This window comes from Vipera berus (genome assembly GCF_964194415.1).
Source record: "Vipera berus genome assembly, chromosome: 5".
Classification (NCBI taxonomy): Eukaryota; Metazoa; Chordata; class Lepidosauria; order Squamata; family Viperidae; genus Vipera; species Vipera berus.
Genome location: NC_138207.1, coordinates 3,623,865 through 3,633,864, shown reverse-complemented (window position 1 = coordinate 3,633,864; position 10,000 = coordinate 3,623,865). Strand labels below are relative to the sequence as shown.

Below are 10,000 nucleotides of genomic sequence, written 5' to 3'. Positions count from 1 at the left end.
TATATGTTCAAAGTTACAACAGCATTGAAAAAAAGGGACTTGTGACTGTTTTTCACACTTACGATTGTTGTAGCATCCCTGTGGTCATATGATCAAAATTTGAACTTTCGGTAACTGGTTCAAATACACACACACACACACACACACACACACAACCTGAGGTCATCTGATCCCCTTCTGCAAATTCGCTTAACAACTGTTTTATAAACTGCAGTGATTCACTTAACAACTCGGGCAAGAAAGGTCACCAAATGGGGCAAAATTCACTTAACAAACGTCGCACTTAACAACAGAAATGCTGGGCTCAATTGTGGCCACAAGTCAAGGACTACCTGCAATCTATTTATCAACTTTAGCAATCTCTCACAGAGGGTGCTCTGGGTGTTGTAGAAATACAGTATTGCAATGTAACACTGTATATAAAGTTTCAATAAGAGCAACAGGTCCAAATGATAATTTGAAACAAACAACAACAACAACCCAGCTATGCTTCCATCACACACTTCTATGACTTAACAGGCAGGCTCCCTGCACATTCAAACTGAGCCTGGATTAACTTGACTGGTCTGAAAGCTTCCCTAAGGTTGTGCATATTACATAACAACTGTGCAACAAGCCTGGGACTCAAAAATGTACAAAGGGCCCAGTTTCTTAGATTTATTGTTAGCCGGCTAACTATCTCGACTGCTGTACAGTGTGTATACACGTGAATTTTTTATTTTTACTAATTGCTTTAACTGTTTTATAATATATAATTATAAGCCACCCAGGGCAAACTGACGGAGAATGGTGGCCATATATAAAAATTGAAAAAATAAATAAAGTGTGTAAGCCAGGGACAACAGCTTCAATAGTGAGAAACGTAACAACACAAGGATCCCGTAAAATAATTTCAGTAGTTCACTATGCAAAGACATCAGATGTTTTAAGCAGGTTTCCAAATCAATTGGCTGGAAATTATCCAATATAGCCAGTATCCAGTCAGCTAGCACAGCAAACTCACATAAAGGAAATTGGCTGGATCCAGGGTTTGCATTCAAGCCTCTTTTTAACATGCCTGTCAGTTTGGTTCACAAATTACCTCAAGTTCTAAACCATGGTTTCCAACTATGATGTCTGAGTCTGTACATTTGGCTAACGTATAAACTGCTTAACGTTTTAACGTACCGTATGGCTCAACTAATTAGGTTTAATAAGTCATAATTAAGTAAACTATGGTTTAATATATTACACAAACATAGTGATGGCACTGCCACGCTGCAAAAGTACAGCCCATCTAAACTGTTCTAATTACCAGAATATTCTTAGGGGGGAAAAAAGATCAAGAAAGACTCTTTAATATGCAAATTATTTCCTTGTTCATTTGTGAAATAGCAACTTAGAAATAGTAGTACAGAAATAGTAATTTCAAAGTAATTTTCTAAAAAACAATGGCTTCAAGTCTTGGAAGAGCTGATTTTTAAATTTTTTGTGTGTGCATCTTTTCAACCAAGAAAATATATATATATATTTTTCCTGAACTCTTTAAGAAACCGGGTCTGGTTTCCAATCCCAAAGTCTTTCAATTTTACATTCCAAGCTCTGCAAAACTACAGGGGGGGGGGGGTCCTTGACTTACAACAGTTCATTTAGTGACCATTCCAAGTTACAAGGGCGCTGAAAAAAAGGGACTTAGGACCGTTTTTCACACTTAGGACCTTTGCAGCATACCCACCCACCCACCCAGGGATCACGTGTTCAAAATTCAAAACCGCTTCAAATGTATGACCGTTACTTTGTCCCCGGGTCACGTGACCCCCTCCCTTTCGCAACCTTCGGGTGAGCAAAATCAATGGGGGAGGCCAGATTCACTTAACAACCCTGTTCCTAACTTACCAACTGCAGTGATTCACTTAACAACGGTGGCAAGAACGGTCGTAAAAATAGGGCCAAACTCATCTTAACAAAGGACTCACTTCACAGGCAAAGAGGCTCAACTGGTAAAGCTTTTCCCAGGCAGAGATGCTCAGGGAGCCAAGGGCCAAGAATATGCCATTAGGCAATTACCCTGAGCATGTGCAGAGTGCCACTCAATGCCACCCACCCACCCCATCTCCAGGGGCATGGGACTACAACTTCCATGCTCCCCCGCCACGATGCCTGGGCGGGGTTTGGTGTCCCTGGATTTGACGCTGTGGGAATTAGCACAGCTCTCCCACACACACACACACACACACACACACCCAACTGATGTCGGGCTCCAAGGGCGAGCAGCGGCCCTCGCCCCGGGAGGGCTGTGGAGGATGGGAGCTGTAGTCCGCCCAACGTTGGGAGAGCCGGAGTAGGGCGCCGAAGAGGCGGCTTCCAATCGCCCCGACGGGCCGGGGGTCCTTCCAGGGCTCCTCCCGGCGACGGGGGCATCGTCGGTCTCCCCGCCCGCCTTACCTGCCGCGACGGATGAGGCCGAGTAGGCCGCGGCCTCCCTCGCTCACGTCTCCTAGCAACGGCGACTGGGCCGCTTCCCGAGAGAGCCAGGACCACGTGGCTTCTGACGGCCAATGGGCGACGAGGCGGCGGGTCAGGTGACTTTGGAAGGTCCAGGATGGGGGAAAAAAATCCTCGTCTCTTAGCAACAGCGATGCTGGAAGGGAGGCAGGCGTGGAGCGTTCCGTTTAGTTCCCCAACCGGGCGCCCTTCAGATATTCGGGGTGCCTTCCATTATCCCCTGTGGATAGGATTGTTGCCCCCACACACACACACACATTTCTGGAAGAGGAAGCTGGGACTCACAACCCACCGAACCCATACAAAGCAAAGAGTTCTTACAAACTGTTCCTCAACCTTGGCAACATTTAAGATGGTGGACTTCAACTCCCAGAATTCCCCAGCCAGCCATGCTGGCTAGGGAATTCTGGGAGTTGAGGTCCACATATCATAAAGTTACCAAGGTTGAGAAAAGTGAGGTATAGGATGGAAATTTGTACTGTTCTAAGAGTTAGGAATGGGATTGGGGCATCATTTAGTCAATATTTGCATGCAAAAATATCTATTTCTACATTTGTTTAAAACAACACACAATCAAGGATATTACTTTGGTTCACAATTGCATAGAAACACGTCAACAGCCCAGTCACATCAAATCTTATGCTCCAGCGAGAACAATGGGAGATCAATTTCATATTTAATGTTTTCCTCCTTTGTCTTCGTGACATTTATAAGCCACCAGAGTTGCTTGACAACAAAGTGGGAGGCATATAAATTTAATAATAATTTAATTTAATTTAATTTAATTTATTAATATTTCTATACCGCCCTTCTCCCGAAGGACTCAGGGCGGTGTACAGGGCAAGAATAAAACACAGAGTTACAAAAATTAAAAGGTAATTAAATACATGCCCATAAAAACAGTTGATACATAATAAAACCCCAATAATAATAATAAAATACCCCACCAATCCCCCCTCAGGCCAGGCCGGCTTGTTCGAACAGGTATGTTTTCAGATCGCGGCGAAAGGAGCGAAGATCGGGCGCTGTCCGGAGCTCAACCGGTAATTGGTTCCATAGCTCCGGGGCGCCCACAGAGAAAGATCTTCCCCTGGGGGCCACCAGCCGACATTCTCTGATCGGTGGCACCCTGAGGAGGCCCTCTCTGTGGGAACGCACAGGGCGGAGGGAAGTTGATGTCGGCAGCAGGTGTTCCCTAAGGTACTCCGGACCCCTGCCATGTAGGGCTTTAAACACCATTACTAGTACCTTGAATCTCACCCGGAAGACAACTGGTAACCAATGCAGCTCACGGAGCAGAGGTGTAACGTGGGAGTATCGGGAGACTCCCAACACAACTCTCGCAGCTGCATTCTGTACCAGCTGGAGCCTCCGGGTGGTCCTCAAGGGCAGCCCCATGTAGAGAGTGTTGCAGTAGTCCAGACGAGAGGTCACGAGCGCGTGAGTGACCGTGCATAAATCATCCCGGCTTAGATAGGGCCGCAACTGGCGCACCAGGCGAACCTGGGCGAAAACCCCCCTAGTCACAGCTCCTATATGGTCTTCCAAAGTGAGCCGTGAATCTAGGAGGACTCCCAAGTTGCGAGCCCTATCTACGGGGGGTAATAGTTCACCCCCCATAGCAAGAGGTGGAATGTCTGAATAAACATGGGATGAAGGTATGCAAAGCCACTCAGTCTTGTCGGGGTTGAGTTGAAGTCTGTTCCTCCCCATCCAGACCCGAACCGCCTCCAGGCAACGGGACATCACGTTGAGGGCATCACTGGGGTGGTTTGGGGTCGAAAGGAAAAGCTGGGTATCATCGGCGTACTGATGATACCCAACTCCAAAGCCACGAATGATCTCACCCAGCGGTTTCATGTAGATGCTGAACAGGAGAGGCGAGAGGACCGACCCCTGAGGAACTCCACAAACGAGAGACCTCGCGGTCGACCTCTGCCCTCCTGTCAACACCGACTGCGAACGTCCCTGGAGATAGGAGGAGAACCACTGTAAAACCGTGCCTCCCACTCCCAATCCCCTGAGACGCCGCAGCAGGATACCATGGTCGATGGTATCGAAAGCCGCTGAGAGGTCTAATAGGACTAGAACAGAGGAATGTCCCCTGTCCCGAGCCCTCCAGAGATCATTCACCAGCGCGACCAATGCCGTCTCCGTGCTGTACCCGGGCCTGAAACCCGATTGGTACGGGTCTAGATAAATGAATGAAACTAATAAAAATTAATCTAACAAAAACATCTGGCTGACTGTGTGACCAACTATAAATCAAACAAAACAATATTTTAATCAATTTAATCAGAATAGAGCTGGGAGCGACCTTGGAGGTCTTCTAGTCCAACCCCTTGTTCAAGCAGCACACCCTATACCATTTCACACGAGGGGCTGTCCCGTCTCTTCTTAAAAACCTCCGGTGATGAAGCACCTACAATTCCTGACGGCAAGCTGTTCCGTTGGTTAATTGTCCATTTTGAAATAATGGATGGAAACTAATCAAGTAATCAAGGAAACTAATCTAACTAAGCAAGGAGAGAAGCAATCTGAAATTAAAGAGAAACTTCCTAACAGTGAGAACAATTAACCAGTGGAACGACTTGCCTCCAGAAGTTGTGGCTGCTCCATCACTGGAGGTCTTTAAGAAGGGACTGGACAGCCATTTGTCTGAAATGGTATAGGGTTTCCTGCCTGAGCAGGGGATTGGACTAGATGACCTCCAAGGTCCCTTCCAACTTTATTATTATTATTATTATTATTATTATTATTATTATTATTATTATTATTATTATTATTATTATTATTATTATTATTATTAACACTGTCTCTATAATAAAGCAAGTAATCCTCGACTTATAACCACTTGTTATGGACGTCTCCTGCAAGGGGTTGGACTAGAAGACCTCCAAGGTCCCTTCCAGTACAAGATTTTATTGTTCGCACAGGTGACTTTAATGTGAGCAATTATAGCAATCGCTTTGGGGAAATTGTGTTTTGCCCGTTGGGGTGGTTACTCATTGGTTGACTTGCTTTGTAAGGGATGACAGCAAGAGATGGAGGCCAGACCATCTCCCTGCCCACCCAAGAATGCCCGTCCATTAAGGTGATGGACAAGACCCTGGTATGAAGTCACTTAGGAATGCTTTTAGAGCAGGGATGTTATTGATCAATGAAGGTTTTAGGATCCCTTGTAAGGTCTGATTGAACCACGTTACTATGACTCCTGAAACCTATGTTGCTTTTTTATTGTTGGTTTCAGAGTGATTGGTTCATGGCAATATACATTTTCCAAATTGTATAAAAGGGGTCTACTCCAAACAGGGGTGTGCCCCTTTGAGACTTATTTTATCTTATTTTTATTTGTAAATAAATGTCTTATTCGTGTGCCCCTATTTGGCGTGGTTCATTGGGCTTGCAAGCCAGGTCAAAAGATCTGGGCTTTTTCTGGGCAAGAGAAATAGGGGTTTGGCTGGGGTTTGTCCTCCCAGCTTGTTTTGATATAATTTCTGAACGTTTCATTACCAAACTAGGTAACATCACGAGGATGTTACCTAGTTTGGTAACAAAACTTTCAGAAATTATATTGAAACAAGCTGGGAGAACAAAGCTCAGCCAAAATCTAAAATCCGAGCTTCAAGTATTTTCTATTATTGAAAAGAAAAAGGTGTCTTGAAATATATACACATCTGAATTTTAAAAACACCCTTTTTAAAAACAAAAAAACAAAGGGAACTTTTGAGAGATTTGTCAGAGTAGGCAGCCTGGAGAAGCCAACATCGGCAGATTGGTCCCTTCTTCATCAGTGCAATTCTTCCTTTTTTGCTAATCCTCATTTGAGACACTTGGAACATCCGACTTGTTAATGGAGAGGATTTTTCAAATATTTCTGGAATGATTTAAGAAGTCTGATTCAACAGAATTTTTCCCTCTTGGCTCATCCACAAAGATCAGAAGGTATCTAACTGTGTAAGTGTGCACTCTGCCAATCCAGAACGATTCAAAGCGGATGCCGTCCTTTGACAAGTACACACACCCTGTTTATTCCAGAAACAGCTGTTTTTCCTTGCAGACACCACAACCTACGCAATAATTTGGCTTTCTGGATTTTCTTGACCCCAAAAATGTTGCTCTCGACAGCGTTGGTTGAAGCTTTAAAAAGAAGCAATGTCCCTGCAATATATCTCCAGACCAATGTTTCATCGTAAACTGCCCAGAGTCTCTTAGGAAAGATGGACCATGTAGAAATCTGATAAATCCCTAAAAGTTCTGCAAACGTCCTGCTCCCCACAAAGACAGAACTGTTTGGCTCAGATCTACAAGCATTCCTCGAGTTATGATGACTGAGCCCCAAATTTTTGTCAGAAGGTCGTAAAAAGGGGATGATGTAACCCGGGGACACTGTGACCGTCATAAATACGAGTCAGTTGCCTAGCATCTCAAATTGTGATCACGTAACCAAAGGGATGCTGCAAAGGTTGGAAGGGTGAAAAATGGTCCTGAGTCATTTTCCCCCCCGTGCCATTGTAAATTCAAATGGTCACTAAACGAACCGTTGTAAGTCAAGGACCACCTGTACTGCTTTTATGCATGGAAGTTCTACTGGGATAGCCTTCCCTGCCAGCAAAGGGACCCTCACCCCCGCAACAGTGTGGTTGCTTTGGGATGGCTCTCTGCAGGCCCAAAGGAAAGTATATAGGTGGTCCTCGACTTACAACAACTAAGCCCAATGTTTCTGTTGCTAATTGAGACATTTGTCAAGTGAGTTTTGCCCCATTTTACGATTTTTCTTGCCACAGCTGTTAAGCAGATCCTGGCAGTTGTTAAGTTAGGAGTACGGTTCTTAAATGAACGATCTGCTTGAGCAGGAGGCTGGACTAGAAGACCTCCAAGGTCCCTTCCAGCTCTATTCTATTCTGTTCCGTTCCATTTTCTATATTTCTATTCTATTCTATTCTATTCTATTCTATTCTATTCTATTCTATTCTATTCTATTCTATTCTATTCTATTCTGTAATTCTATTCTATTCTATTCTATTCTATTCTATTCTATTCTATTCTATTCTATTCCTATTCCTGTTCCTATTCCTATTCCTTATTCTATTCTATTCTATTCTATTCTATTCTATTCTATTCCTATTCCTATTCCTATTCCTATTCCTTATTCTATTCTATTCTATTCTATTCTATTCTATAATTCTATTCTATTCTATTCTATTCTATTCCTATTCCTATTCCTTATTCTATTCTATTCTATTCTATTCTATTCTATTCTATTCTATTCTATTCTATTCTATTCTATTCTATTCTATTCTATTCTATTCTGTAATTCTATTCTATTCTATTCTATTCCTATTCCTATTCCTATTCCTATTCCTTATTCTATTCTATTCTATTCTATTCTATTCTATTCTATTCTATTCTATTCCTATTCCTATTCCTATTCCTTATTCTATTCTATTCTATTCTATTCTATTCTATTCTATTCTATTCTATTCTATTCTATTCTATTCTATTCTATTCTATTGTGTTCTGTTCTATTCTATTCTATTCCTATTCCTATTCCTATTCCTTATTCTATTCTATTCTATTCTATTCTATTCTATTCTATTCTATTCTATTCTATTCTATTCTATTCTATTCCTATTCCTTATTCTATTTCTATTCCTTATTCTATTCCTATTCCTTATTCTATTCTATTCTATTCTATTCTATTCTATTCTATTCTATTCTATTCTATTCTATTCTATTCTATTCTATTCTATTCTATTCCTATTCCTTATTCTATTCTATTCTATTCTATTCTATTCTATTCTATTCCTATTCCTATTCCTATTCCTTATTCTATTCTATTCTATTCTATTCTATTCTATTCTATTCTATTCTATTCTATTCTATTCTATTCTATTCTATTCTATTCCTATTCCTTATTCTATTCTATTCTATTCTATTCTATTCTATTCTATTCTATTCTATTCTATTCTATTCCTATTCCTTATTCTATTCTATTCTATTCTATTCTATTCTATTCCTATTCCTATTCCTTATTCTATTCTATTCTATTCCTATTCCTATTCCTATTCCTTATTCTATTCTATTCTATTCCTATTCCTATTCCTTATTCTATTCTATTCTATTCTATTCTATTCTATTCTATTCCTACTCCTAATTCTATTCTATTCTATTCTATTCTATTCTATTCTATTCTATTCTATTCTATTCTATTCTATTCTATTCTATTCTATTCTATTCTATTCTGTGTTCTGTTCTATTCTATTCTATTCCTATTCCTTATTCTTCTATTCTATTCTATTCTATTCTATTCTATTCTATTCTATTCTATTCTATTCTATTCTATTCTATTCTATTCTATTCTATTCTATTCCTTATTCTATTCCTTATTCTATTCTATTCTATTCTATTCCTATTCCTATTCCTTATTCTATTCTATTCTATTCTATTCTATTCTATTCTATTCTATTCTATTCTATTCTATTCCTATTCCTTATTCTATTCTATTCTATTCCTATTCCTTATTCTATTCTATTCTATTCTATTCTATTCTATTCTATTCTATTCTATTCCTATTCCTATTCCTATTCCTATTCCTTATTCTATTCCTATTCCTATTCCTATTCCTTATTCTATTCTATTCCTATTCCTATTCCTTATTCTATTCCTATTCCTATTCCTATTCCTATTCCTATTCCTTATTCTATTCTATTCTATTCCTATTCCTATTCCTATTCCTTATTCTGTTCTATTCTATTCTATTCTATTCTATTCTATTCTATTCTATTCTATTCTATTCTATTCTATTCTATTCTATTCTATTCTATTCTATTCTATTCTAATTCTAATTCTAATTCTAATTCTAATTCTAATTCTAATTCTATTCTGTTCTATTCCTGTTCTGTTCTGTTCTGTACTGTTCTATTCAGAATCTGGTTTCCCCATTCACCTGGCTTCTCAGGTTGCAAAAAGGGGATCACAGGATCCTGGGACACTGCAATCGTCATAAATATGAGTCAGTTGCCGAGCGTCCGAATTTGGACCACGTGACCAGGAGGGGGCTGCTGCAATGGTCTCAAGTGTGCAAAACGGTCATATTTTTTTCCAGTGTCGTCGTAACTTTGGACCGTCAGTAAACGAACTGTTGCAGAAGTCCAGGACTATCTGCCACTTCAGAAACCCAACCGCAGGTTTCAGCAAGGCGAGAAAAATAAATCCATCGTGTCCCGAAGGAATCAATCGTTCCGCTGGTTCCAGGGGATATTTTGGGGGAGCAAAATCTGCCGTGCGCCAGGCACATGGGGTTTTTAAAAAGTTTTTTTTAAAGCAAATTAAAATCTCTTTAAACATATTAAATGCTGCTGTCCCGTGATGTGTGTTCTATTTCTTGGCATTGGCAATCTGGCAGAGCTCAAGGAAGAAGTGAAAAGTCATAAAAGAAGCAAGATGCAGATAGGGAGGCGGGGGGGGGGAAGGAAATGTAGATTCGGTACAGGGATTTGGCAACCGCCAAACC

At 40.8% G+C, this 10,000-nt stretch overlaps 2 protein-coding genes across 3 annotated transcripts in view; both read right to left on the bottom strand.

Moving 5' to 3' along the window:
- ARMC9 (armadillo repeat containing 9) overlaps positions 1-2,477 on the bottom strand; it is a 136,232-nt gene extending 133,755 nt beyond the window's left edge. For both annotated transcript variants that reach the window (XM_081329439.1, XM_081329438.1), the window contains exon 1: positions 2,425-2,477. The gene's annotated coding sequence lies outside the window, so the exon portion shown is untranslated. The remainder of the gene's footprint in view (positions 1-2,424) is intronic.
- The window catches only part of PSMD1 (proteasome 26S subunit, non-ATPase 1), a gene marked incomplete at its 3' end in the record, with an annotated part of 137,063 nt that overhangs the window by 5,510 nt on the left and 121,553 nt on the right, over positions 1-10,000 (bottom strand). The gene's annotated exons all lie outside the window — the stretch shown is intronic.